Genomic DNA, 12,727 nt, shown 5'->3' with positions numbered 1-12,727 from the left:
ATCGACACTCGGCTCAGCCCCGGCAGCCGCAGCTCCCACCGGCCCAGCCAGCCGGCTCCGCCACCCTGCCCGGCACGCCTGGAGCGTTTGGACTTTGTCATTTTCATGACTTGTCTCCTCAAACTTTGCTCGACCGCAAGGGGGGCTGCCGCAGTCCGTGCCCAGCCTCCAGGGGTTGCCCCCGGCCCCTGGAGCTGCCAGCACCCCCTCGCCCTCAACACTCTCTCCCCGTTGGGACTCTGAAACTTTTTCTGACCGTGCAAGCTTCGTCAAACGGCAAGGGGGCAGGCTGCGGTCTGTGCCCGGCCTCCTGGGGTCCTGCCCGGGGACATCGGAGGCTCAGCCAGGGTTTTGAGCCACCGCTGGCAGGTGCACTCAGGGGGCCCTCCGCAGCCGCCCATGCACACCTCTTCAGCCAGCACACTGCTGCCAAACACCCGCTCCCCATCACCCCCCAGCCCCTCTGCATACATCTGCTGGGGGTGCTTTTTTGACTTCCCCCATTTTGGCCTATGGGGAAAAGCCAGGGGGAAAACCTCCAGAGTCAGGCCGACCTTCTGGAACTCGAGCTCGGCCTGGAGCCGCCGGTTTGTCCCCTTCCCGGTTCTCAGGACATGCATTGACACTCGGCACAGCCCCGGCAGCCGCAGCCCCCGCCGGCCCGGCCAGCCGGGTCCGCCACCCTGCCCGGCGCCTGGAGCGTTTGGACTTTGTCGTTTTTTTCTCCAAGACTCGCCTCTGGCACATGCCATGGACCTCAGCGGGGGCTGCTCCCCGCCTCCTGGGTGTCCTGCCCGGGCACATCGGAGGCTCAGCCTGGGTCTTGGGCCCCTTCTGGTAGGTGCACTTTGGGGGCCCTCCGCAGCCGCCCAGGCCCACCTCCTGCAGCCACCACACAGCTGCCAACTGCCCGCTCTCCGTCACCCGCCAGCCCCTCTGCATACATCTGCTGGGGGTGCTTTTTTGACTTCCCCCATTGTGGCCAATGGGAAAATGCCAAGGGGAAAACCTCCAGAGTCCTGCCGACCTCCTGGAACTCCAACCCGGCCTGGAGCCACCGGTTTGTCCCCTTCCCGGTTCTCAGGACCTGCATTGACACTCGGCTCAGCCCCGGCCGCCGCAGCTCCCGCCAGCCCGGCCAGCCGGGTCCGCACCCCAGGCCGGCGCCTGGAGCGTTTGGACTTTGTCATTTTCATGACTTGTCTCCTCAAACTTTGTTCGACTGCAAGGGGGGCTGCCGCAGTCCGTGCCCAGCCTCCAGGGGTTGCCCCCGGCCCCTGGAGCAGCCAGCACCTCCTCGCCGTCAACACTCTCCCCCCGTGGGGACTTTGAAACTTTTCTGACCGTGCAAGCTTCGTCAAACGGCAAGGGGGCAAGCGGCGGGCTCTGCCCGGCCTCCTGGGGTCCTGCCCGGGCACATCGGAGGCTCAGCGGGGGTTTTCAGCCACCACTGGTAGGTGCGCTTTGGGGGCCCTCCGCAGCCGCCCCGGGCCACCCCTGCAGCCAGCACACTGCTGCCAACAGCCCGCCGCTCTCCCACACCAGCCAGCCCCGTCTGCACACATCTGCCGGGGGTGCTTTTTTGAGAAACACTGTCACTTTGTCAAAGACCGCACACCGCTCGTTCCCTTATACCCCGACAAGGTGTTCGTGCTGACGTTTTGCGAGGCCTTATTTTACCGCCGTCGGCGCTATCAGGGGAAGCGGGCCCGCTCCTTCCGCCCTCCTGGAACCGTGCCTCGGCCCGGAGCGGCCAGGTTTACCCTCATACCGGTTCTCGTGACCTGCATTGACACTCGGCTCTTCCCCGGCCGCCGCAGCTCCCGCCGGTCCGACCAGCCGGGTCCGCCCCCCTGGACGGCACGCCTGGAGCGTTTGGACTTTGTCATTTTCATGACTTGTCTCCTCAAACTTTGTTCGACTGCAAGGGGGGCTGCCGCAGTCCGGGCCCAGCCTCCAGCGGTTGCCCCCGGCCGCTGGAGCTGCCAGCACCCCCTCGCCGTCAACACTCTCTCCCCGTTGGGACTTTGAAACTTTTCTGACCGTGCAAGCTTCGTCAAACGGCAATGGGGGGCAACCGGCGTTCTGTGCCCGGCCTCCTGGGGTCCTGCCCGGGCACATCGGAGGCTCAGCCTGGGTTTTCAGCCACCACGGGCAGGTGCACTCAGGGGGCCCACCGCAGCCGCCCAGGCCCACCCCTGCAGCCACCACACAGCTGCCAACAGCCCGCTCTCCGTCACCCCCCAGCCCCTTCTGCATACATCTGCCGGGGGTGCTTTTTTGCCTCCCCCCGTTTTGGCCTATGGGGAAAAGCCAGGGGGAAAACCTCCAGAGTCAGGCCGACCTCCTGGAACTCCAACCCGGACTGGAGCCACCGGTTTGTCCCCTTCCCGGTTCTCAGGAGATGCATCGACACTCGGCTCAGCCCCGGCAGCCGCAGCACCCGCCGGCCAGGCCAGCCACGTCCGCCCCCCTGGCCGGCGCCTGGAGCGTTTGGACTTTGTCGTTTTTTTTCCCAAGACTCGCCTCTGCCAACTGCCAAGGACTTCAGCAGGGGCTGCCACGGCTGTTCCCCGCCTCCTGGGGTTCATGCCCGGGCACACCGGAGGCTCAGGCGGGGTCTTGAGCAACTGCTGTTGGGTGCTCTCAGGGGGCCCCTCCACACCCCCAGGCCGACCTCCAGGGGCTGCCCCCGGACCCTGGGGCAGCCAGCACCCCCTCGCCGTCAACCCTCTCCCCCCGTTGGGACTTTGAAACTTTTCTGACCGTGCGAGCTTCATCGGACGGGAAGGGGGCGACCTGCGGGCTCTGCCCGGCCTCCCGGGGTCCCTGCCCGGGCCCCGTGGGAGGTACAGGCAGGGTTTCTCACCTACTACCCGTAGGCACTCTCAGGGGGCCCTCCGCGCCCTCAGGCCGCCCTCCCCGGGCTTCCCCCGGGTCCGCGGAGCAGCCCGCCACCCCTCGCCGCACTGTCTCTCGCCCCCCGTCGGGACTTTGAAACTTTTCCCCCCGTGCAAACCTCACCGGGGGGCAGAGGGAGAGACCTGCGGGCCGTGCCCGGCCTCCCGGGACTCCCTCCGGGCAGCGCGGGCGGCTCGGACGGGGTTTTCAGCGAGTGCTGGGGGGGGTGTCTTCGGGGGCCCCCCGCGGGCCCCCCGGGGCACCCGCGCGGGGTGGCCCCTGCTGCCAGGCACCCACTCCCTATCGACCATCCAGCCCCCCTACATACATCTGGCGGGGGTGCTTTTTTGAGTTCCCCCATTTTGGCAACTTGGCACATCCTATGGGGAAACCGGCAAAATCATGCCGACCTCCTGGAACTCCGGCTCGGCCTGGAGCCGCCGGTTTGTCCCCTTCCCGGTTCTCAGGCATTTTCGGACTTTGTCATTTTTTCAGCCCTCTCTGTCAATGCGGACAGCGGGAGCTGCCGCGGTCTGTGCCCAGGCACCAGGCTCTCCAAACGGACGCCGGCGGAGGGTCAGGGGGTGTCTCGGCCAGATACTGAAAAACACTCAGGGGGTGCCCAGGCACCAGGCACTCCAAACGGACACCGTCGGAGGGTCAGGGGGTGTCTCAGCCAGATACTGAAAAACACTCAGGGGCGCACGGGGGCTGCACAGGGCCACCCCAGGCGGCTCCCCCGGGCACCCGGGCGGCCATATTGGCGGCTGGGACCCCCTCTTCAGCAAACGCCAGGGGGCGCTCAGGGGCGCACGGGGGCTGCTCCACTCGCCCCAGGCCGGCCTCCCTGAGGCGGGCACATTAGCGGCTGAGACCCCCTCTCCACCAATGACCGGGGGACGCTCAGGGACACACGGGGGCTGCTCCACTCGCCCCAGGCCGGACTCCCTGAGGCGGGCACATTAGCGGCTGAGACCCCCTCTCCACCAAAGACCGGGGGGCGCTCAGGGACACACGGGGGCTGCTCCACTCGCCCCAGGCCGGCCTCCCTAGGTACCCGGGCGGGCACATTAGCGGCTGAGACCCCCTCTCCACCAAAGACCGGGGGACGCTCAGGGACACACGGGGGCTGCTCCACTCGCCCCAGGCCGGCCTCCCTGGGTACCCAGGCGGGCACATTAGCGGCTGAGACCCCCTCTTCAGCAAACGCCAGGGGACACTCAGGGACACACGGGGGCTGCTCCACTCGCCCCAGGCCGGCCTCCCTAGGTACCCGGGCGGGCACATTAGCGGCTGAGACCCCCTCTTCAGCAAACGCCAGGGGACACTTAGGGGCACACGGGGGCTGCTCCACTCGCCCCAGGCCGGCCTCCCTAGGTACCCGGGCGGGCACATTAGCGGCTGAGACCCCCTCTCGACCAAAGACCAGGGGACACTCAGGGACACACGGGGGCTGCTCCACTCGCCCCAGGCCGGCCTCCCTAGGTACCCGGGCGGGCACACTAGCGGCTGAGACCCCCTCTCGACCAAAGACCGGGGGACGCTCAGGGACACACGGGGGCCGCTCCACTCACCCCCAGGCCGACCTCCAGGGCCTCCCTCCCGGCCCCTGGAGCAGCCAGCGCCCCCTCGCCGTCAACACTCTCTCCCCCGTTGGGACTTTGAAACTTTTTCTGACCGTGCAAGCTTCATCGGACGGCAAAGGGGGCAAGCTGCGGTCCGTGCCCGGCCTGCTGGGGTCCTGCCCGGGGACATCGGAGGCTCAGCCAGGGTCTTGAGCCACCGCTGGCAGGTGCACTTTGGGGGCCCTCCGCAGCCGCCCCGGGCCACCCCTTGCAGCCAGCACACTGCTGCCAACAGCCCGCCGCTCTCCGTCACCAGCCAGCCCCGTCTGCACGCATCTGCCGGGGGTGCTTTTTTTGGAGAAATACTGTCACTTTGTCAAAGACCGCACACCGCTCGTTCCCTTATACCCCGACAAGGTGTTCGTGGTGACGTTTTGCGAGGCCTTATTTTACCGTCGTCGGCGCTATCAGGGGAAACGGGCCCGCTGCTTCCGCCCTCCTGGAACCCTGGCTCGGCCCGGAGCGACCAGGATTACCCTCATACCGGTTCTCACGACCTGCATCGACACTCGGCTCAGCCCCGGCAGCCGCAGCTCCCGCCGGCCCGGCCAGCCCGGTCCGCACCCCTGGCCAGCGCCTGGAGCGTTTGGACTTTGTCGTTTTTCTCAAAGACCCATCTCTGCCAACTGCCGTGGGCTTCAGCGGGGGCTGCTCCCCGCCTCCTGGGTGTCCTGCCCGGGCACATCGGAGGCTCAGCCTGGGTCATCAGCCCCTACTGCTAGGTGCACTCAGGGGGCCCTCCGCAGCCGCCCAGGCCCACCCCTGCAGCCAGCACACGGCTGCCAGCAGCCACCACACAGCTGCCAACAGCCCGCTCTCCGTCACCCCCCAGCCCCTTCTGCATACATCTGCCGGGGGTGCTTTTTTGACTTCCCCCCTTTTGGCCTATGGGGAAATGCCAAGGGGAAAACCTCCAGAGTCAGGCCGACCTCATGGAACTCCAACCCGGCCTGGAGCCACCGGTTTGTCCCCTTCCCGGTTCTCAGGACATGCATTGACACTCGGCTCAGCCCCGGCAGCTGCAGCTCCCGCCGGCCCGGCCAGCCGGGTCCGCACCCCTGGCCGGCTCGCCTGGAGCGTTTGGACTTTGTCGTTTTTTCTCCAAGACTCGCCTCTGCCAACTGCCAAGGACTTCAGCGGGGGCTGCCCCCCGCCTCTTGGGTGTCCTGCCCGGGCACATCGGAGGCTCAACCCGGGTCTTCAGCCCCTGCTGATAGGTGCACTCCGGGGGCCCTCCGCAGCCGCCCAGGCCCACCCCTGCAGCCAGCACACGGCTGCCAGCAGCCACCACACAGCTGCCAACAGCTCGCTCTCCGTCACCCCCCCAGCCCCTTCTGCATACATCTGCTGGGGGTGCTTTTTTGACTTCCCCCCTTTTGGCCTATGGGAAAATGCCATGGGGAAAACCTCCAGAGTCAGGCCGACCTCCTGGAACTCGAGCTCGGCCTGGAGCCACCGGTTTGTCCCCTTCCCGGTTCTCAGGACATGCATTGACACTCGGCTCAGCCCCGGCAGCCGCAGCCCCCGCCAGCCCGGCCAGCCGGGTCCGCCGCCCTGGCCGGCGCCTGGAGCGTTTGGACTTTGTCATTTTCATGACTTGTCTCCTCAAACTTTGTTCGACTGCAAGGGGGCGTGCCGCGGTCCGTGCCTAGCCTCCAGGGGTTGCCCCCGGCCCCTGGAGCAGCCAGCACCCCCTCGCCCTCAACACTCTCCCCCCGTGGGGACTTTGAAACTTTTTTTCTGACCGTGCAAGCTTCATCGGACGGCAAGGGGGCAAGCTGCGGTCTGTGCCCGGCCTCCTGGGTTCCTGCCCGGGCACATCGGAGGCTCAGGCTGGGTGTTGAGTGACTACTGGTAGGTGCACTCAGGGGGCCCTCCGCAGACGCCCAGGCACACCTCTGCAGCCAGCACACTGCTGCCAACAGCCCACTCCCCGTCACCCCCCAGCCCCTCTGCATACATCTGCTGGGGGTGCTTTTTTGACTTCCCCCATTTTGGCCTATGGGGAAAAGCCAGGGGGAAAACCTCCAGAGTCAGGCCGACCTCCTGGAACTCTAGCCCGGCCGGGAGCTACCGGTTTGTCCCCTTCCCGGTTCTCAGGACCTGCATTGACACTCGGCTCTTCCCCAGCCGCCGCAGCTCCCGCCGGCCCGGCCAGCCGGGTCCTCCCCCCTGGCCGGCGCCTGGAGCGTTTGGACTTTGTCATTTTATTCAAAGACCCACCTCTGCCAACCGCCGTGGGCTTCAGCAGTGGCTGCCGCGGGCTGTGCCCGGCCTACTGGGGGGTCCCGCCTGCCCGCGCAGGCAGCTAGGACAGGGCTCTCAGCAAGGGCTTGGAGGCGGTGTCAGGGGGGGCCTCCGCAGCCCCCCCAAGGTGGCTTCCTACACCTCTCGAACGTTGGGGCCCGGCCGCTCGGAGAGCGGGGTCTGCCCGGGCAGCCAGCCAGCCTGTCGGCACCGCGGCCTGGAAAGGCGGAGTGGGGACACTCGCGCTCGATGACTCTGCTCCCAGGGAGGTGGCAGAGGGGCGGCCGCGGTGCTTTGACTTTGAGCGGCCCCCACTCCCTTCTCTGCACTATGAGAAATAGTCACTTTGTGAGAGACCGCACTCCGCTCGTTCCCTTATATGCAATAAAGGTGTTCGTCCTGACGTTTTGCGAGGCCTTAATTTACCGCCGTCGGCGCTATCAGGGGAAACAGGCCCGCTCCTTCCGCCCTCCTGGAACCGTGCCTCGGCCCGGAGCGACCAGGATTACCCTCATACCGGTTCTCACGACATACATCGACACTCGGCTCAGCCCCGGCAGCCGCAGCTCCCACCGGCCCAGCCAGCCGGCTCCGCCACCCTGCCCGGCACGCCTGGAGCGTTTGGACTTTGTCATTTTCATGACTTGTCTCCTCAAACTTTGCTCGACCGCAAGGGGGGCTGCCGCAGTCCGTGCCCAGCCTCCAGGGGTTGCCCCCGGCCCCTGGAGCTGCCAGCACCCCCTCGCCCTCAACACTCTCTCCCCGTTGGGACTCTGAAACTTTTTCTGACCGTGCAAGCTTCGTCAAACGGCAAGGGGGCAGGCTGCGGTCTGTGCCCGGCCTCCTGGGGTCCTGCCCGGGGACATCGGAGGCTCAGCCAGGGTTTTGAGCCACCGCTGGCAGGTGCACTCAGGGGGCCCTCCGCAGCCGCCCATGCACACCTCTTCAGCCAGCACACTGCTGCCAAACACCCGCTCCCCATCACCCCCCAGCCCCTCTGCATACATCTGCTGGGGGTGCTTTTTTGACTTCCCCCATTTTGGCCTATGGGGAAAAGCCAGGGGGAAAACCTCCAGAGTCAGGCCGACCTTCTGGAACTCGAGCTCGGCCTGGAGCCGCCGGTTTGTCCCCTTCCCGGTTCTCAGGACATGCATTGACACTCGGCACAGCCCCGGCAGCCGCAGCCCCCGCCGGCCCGGCCAGCCGGGTCCGCCACCCTGCCCGGCGCCTGGAGCGTTTGGACTTTGTCGTTTTTTTCTCCAAGACTCGCCTCTGGCACATGCCATGGACCTCAGCGGGGGCTGCTCCCCGCCTCCTGGGTGTCCTGCCCGGGCACATCGGAGGCTCAGCCTGGGTCTTGGGCCCCTTCTGGTAGGTGCACTTTGGGGGCCCTCCGCAGCCGCCCAGGCCCACCTCCTGCAGCCACCACACAGCTGCCAACTGCCCGCTCTCCGTCACCCGCCAGCCCCTCTGCATACATCTGCTGGGGGTGCTTTTTTGACTTCCCCCATTGTGGCCAATGGGAAAATGCCAAGGGGAAAACCTCCAGAGTCCTGCCGACCTCCTGGAACTCCAACCCGGCCTGGAGCCACCGGTTTGTCCCCTTCCCGGTTCTCAGGACCTGCATTGACACTCGGCTCAGCCCCGGCCGCCGCAGCTCCCGCCAGCCCGGCCAGCCGGGTCCGCACCCCAGGCCGGCGCCTGGAGCGTTTGGACTTTGTCATTTTCATGACTTGTCTCCTCAAACTTTGTTCGACTGCAAGGGGGGCTGCCGCAGTCCGTGCCCAGCCTCCAGGGGTTGCCCCCGGCCCCTGGAGCAGCCAGCACCTCCTCGCCGTCAACACTCTCCCCCCGTGGGGACTTTGAAACTTTTCTGACCGTGCAAGCTTCGTCAAACGGCAAGGGGGCAAGCGGCGGGCTCTGCCCGGCCTCCTGGGGTCCTGCCCGGGCACATCGGAGGCTCAGCGGGGGTTTTCAGCCACCACTGGTAGGTGCGCTTTGGGGGCCCTCCGCAGCCGCCCCGGGCCACCCCTGCAGCCAGCACACTGCTGCCAACAGCCCGCCGCTCTCCCACACCAGCCAGCCCCGTCTGCACACATCTGCCGGGGGTGCTTTTTTGAGAAACACTGTCACTTTGTCAAAGACCGCACACCGCTCGTTCCCTTATACCCCGACAAGGTGTTCGTGCTGACGTTTTGCGAGGCCTTATTTTACCGCCGTCGGCGCTATCAGGGGAAGCGGGCCCGCTCCTTCCGCCCTCCTGGAACCGTGCCTCGGCCCGGAGCGGCCAGGTTTACCCTCATACCGGTTCTCGTGACCTGCATTGACACTCGGCTCTTCCCCGGCCGCCGCAGCTCCCGCCGGTCCGACCAGCCGGGTCCGCCCCCCTGGACGGCACGCCTGGAGCGTTTGGACTTTGTCATTTTCATGACTTGTCTCCTCAAACTTTGTTCGACTGCAAGGGGGGCTGCCGCAGTCCGGGCCCAGCCTCCAGCGGTTGCCCCCGGCCGCTGGAGCTGCCAGCACCCCCTCGCCGTCAACACTCTCTCCCCGTTGGGACTTTGAAACTTTTCTGACCGTGCAAGCTTCGTCAAACGGCAATGGGGGGCAACCGGCGTTCTGTGCCCGGCCTCCTGGGGTCCTGCCCGGGCACATCGGAGGCTCAGCCTGGGTTTTCAGCCACCACGGGCAGGTGCACTCAGGGGGCCCACCGCAGCCGCCCAGGCCCACCCCTGCAGCCACCACACAGCTGCCAACAGCCCGCTCTCCGTCACCCCCCAGCCCCTTCTGCATACATCTGCCGGGGGTGCTTTTTTGCCTCCCCCCGTTTTGGCCTATGGGGAAAAGCCAGGGGGAAAACCTCCAGAGTCAGGCCGACCTCCTGGAACTCCAACCCGGACTGGAGCCACCGGTTTGTCCCCTTCCCGGTTCTCAGGAGATGCATCGACACTCGGCTCAGCCCCGGCAGCCGCAGCACCCGCCGGCCAGGCCAGCCACGTCCGCCCCCCTGGCCGGCGCCTGGAGCGTTTGGACTTTGTCATTTTTTTTCCCAAGACTCGCCTCTGCCAACTGCCAAGGACTTCAGCAGGGGCTGCCACGGCTGTTCCCCGCCTCCTGGGGTTCATGCCCGGGCACACCGGAGGCTCAGGCGGGGTCTTGAGCAACTGCTGTTGGGTGCTCTCAGGGGGCCCCTCCACACCCCCAGGCCGACCTCCAGGGGCTGCCCCCGGACCCTGGGGCAGCCAGCACCCCCTCGCCGTCAACCCTCTCCCCCCGTTGGGACTTTGAAACTTTTCTGACCGTGCGAGCTTCATCGGACGGGAAGGGGGCGACCTGCGGGCTCTGCCCGGCCTCCCGGGGTCCCTGCCCGGGCCCCGTGGGAGGTACAGGCAGGGTTTCTCACCTACTACCCGTAGGCACTCTCAGGGGGCCCTCCGCGCCCTCAGGCCGCCCTCCCCGGGCTTCCCCCGGGTCCGCGGAGCAGCCCGCCACCCCTCGCCGCACTGTCTCTCGCCCCCCGTCGGGACTTTGAAACTTTTCCCCCCGTGCAAACCTCACCGGGGGGCAGAGGGAGAGACCTGCGGGCCGTGCCCGGCCTCCCGGGACTCCCTCCGGGCAGCGCGGGCGGCTCGGACGGGGTTTTCAGCGAGTGCTGGGGGGGGTGTCTTCGGGGGCCCCCCGCGGGCCCCCCGGGGCACCCGCGCGGGGTGGCCCCTGCTGCCAGGCACCCACTCCCTATCGACCATCCAGCCCCCCTACATACATCTGGCGGGGGTGCTTTTTTGAGTTCCCCCATTTTGGCAACTTGGCACATCCTATGGGGAAACCGGCAAAATCATGCCGACCTCCTGGAACTCCGGCTCGGCCTGGAGCCGCCGGTTTGTCCCCTTCCCGGTTCTCAGGCATTTTCGGACTTTGTCATTTTTTCAGCCCTCTCTGTCAATGCGGACAGCGGGAGCTGCCGCGGTCTGTGCCCAGGCACCAGGCTCTCCAAACGGACGCCGGCGGAGGGTCAGGGGGTGTCTCGGCCAGATACTGAAAAACACTCAGGGGGTGCCCAGGCACCAGGCACTCCAAACGGACACCGTCGGAGGGTCAGGGGGTGTCTCAGCCAGATACTGAAAAACACTCAGGGGCGCACGGGGGCTGCACAGGGCCACCCCAGGCGGCTCCCCCGGGCACCCGGGCGGCCATATTGGCGGCTGGGACCCCCTCTTCAGCAAACGCCAGGGGGCGCTCAGGGGCGCACGGGGGCTGCTCCACTCGCCCCAGGCCGGCCTCCCTGAGGCGGGCACATTAGCGGCTGAGACCCCCTCTCCACCAATGACCGGGGGACGCTCAGGGACACACGGGGGCTGCTCCACTCGCCCCAGGCCGGACTCCCTGAGGCGGGCACATTAGCGGCTGAGACCCCCTCTCCACCAAAGACCGGGGGGCGCTCAGGGACACACGGGGGCTGCTCCACTCGCCCCAGGCCGGCCTCCCTAGGTACCCGGGCGGGCACATTAGCGGCTGAGACCCCCTCTCCACCAAAGACCGGGGGACGCTCAGGGACACACGGGGGCTGCTCCACTCGCCCCAGGCCGGCCTCCCTGGGTACCCAGGCGGGCACATTAGCGGCTGAGACCCCCTCTTCAGCAAACGCCAGGGGACACTCAGGGACACACGGGGGCTGCTCCACTCGCCCCAGGCCGGCCTCCCTAGGTACCCGGGCGGGCACATTAGCGGCTGAGACCCCCTCTTCAGCAAACGCCAGGGGACACTTAGGGGCACACGGGGGCTGCTCCACTCGCCCCAGGCCGGCCTCCCTAGGTACCCGGGCGGGCACATTAGCGGCTGAGACCCCCTCTCGACCAAAGACCAGGGGACACTCAGGGACACACGGGGGCTGCTCCACTCGCCCCAGGCCGGCCTCCCTAGGTACCCGGGCGGGCACACTAGCGGCTGAGACCCCCTCTCGACCAAAGACCGGGGGACGCTCAGGGACACACGGGGGCCGCTCCACTCACCCCCAGGCCGACCTCCAGGGCCTCCCTCCCGGCCCCTGGAGCAGCCAGCGCCCCCTCGCCGTCAACACTCTCTCCCCCGTTGGGACTTTGAAACTTTTTCTGACCGTGCAAGCTTCATCGGACGGCAAAGGGGGCAAGCTGCGGTCCGTGCCCGGCCTGCTGGGGTCCTGCCCGGGGACATCGGAGGCTCAGCCAGGGTCTTGAGCCACCGCTGGCAGGTGCACTTTGGGGGCCCTCCGCAGCCGCCCCGGGCCACCCCTTGCAGCCAGCACACTGCTGCCAACAGCCCGCCGCTCTCCGTCACCAGCCAGCCCCGTCTGCACGCATCTGCCGGGGGTGCTTTTTTTGGAGAAATACTGTCACTTTGTCAAAGACCGCACACCGCTCGTTCCCTTATACCCCGACAAGGTGTTCGTGGTGACGTTTTGCGAGGCCTTATTTTACCGTCGTCGGCGCTATCAGGGGAAACGGGCCCGCTGCTTCCGCCCTCCTGGAACCCTGGCTCGGCCCGGAGCGACCAGGATTACCCTCATACCGGTTCTCACGACCTGCATCGACACTCGGCTCAGCCCCGGCAGCCGCAGCTCCCGCCGGCCCGGCCAGCCCGGTCCGCACCCCTGGCCAGCGCCTGGAGCGTTTGGACTTTGTCGTTTTTCTCAAAGACCCATCTCTGCCAACTGCCGTGGGCTTCAGCGGGGGCTGCTCCCCGCCTCCTGGGTGTCCTGCCCGGGCACATCGGAGGCTCAGCCTGGGTCATCAGCCCCTACTGCTAGGTGCACTCAGGGGGCCCTCCGCAGCCGCCCAGGCCCACCCCTGCAGCCAGCACACGGCTGCCAGCAGCCACCACACAGCTGCCAACAGCCCGCTCTCCGTCACCCCCCAGCCCCTTCTGCATACATCTGCCGGGGGTGCTTTTTTGACTTCCCCCCTTTTGGCCTATGGGGA

The sequence above is a fragment of the Eleutherodactylus coqui genome, unplaced genomic scaffold, assembly GCF_035609145.1.
Source record: "Eleutherodactylus coqui strain aEleCoq1 unplaced genomic scaffold, aEleCoq1.hap1 HAP1_SCAFFOLD_347, whole genome shotgun sequence".
Lineage (NCBI taxonomy): Eukaryota > Metazoa > Chordata > Amphibia > Anura > Eleutherodactylidae > Eleutherodactylus > Eleutherodactylus coqui.
The sequence above is the reverse complement of the archived record's forward strand: the minus strand, read 5'-3'. Positions refer to the sequence as shown.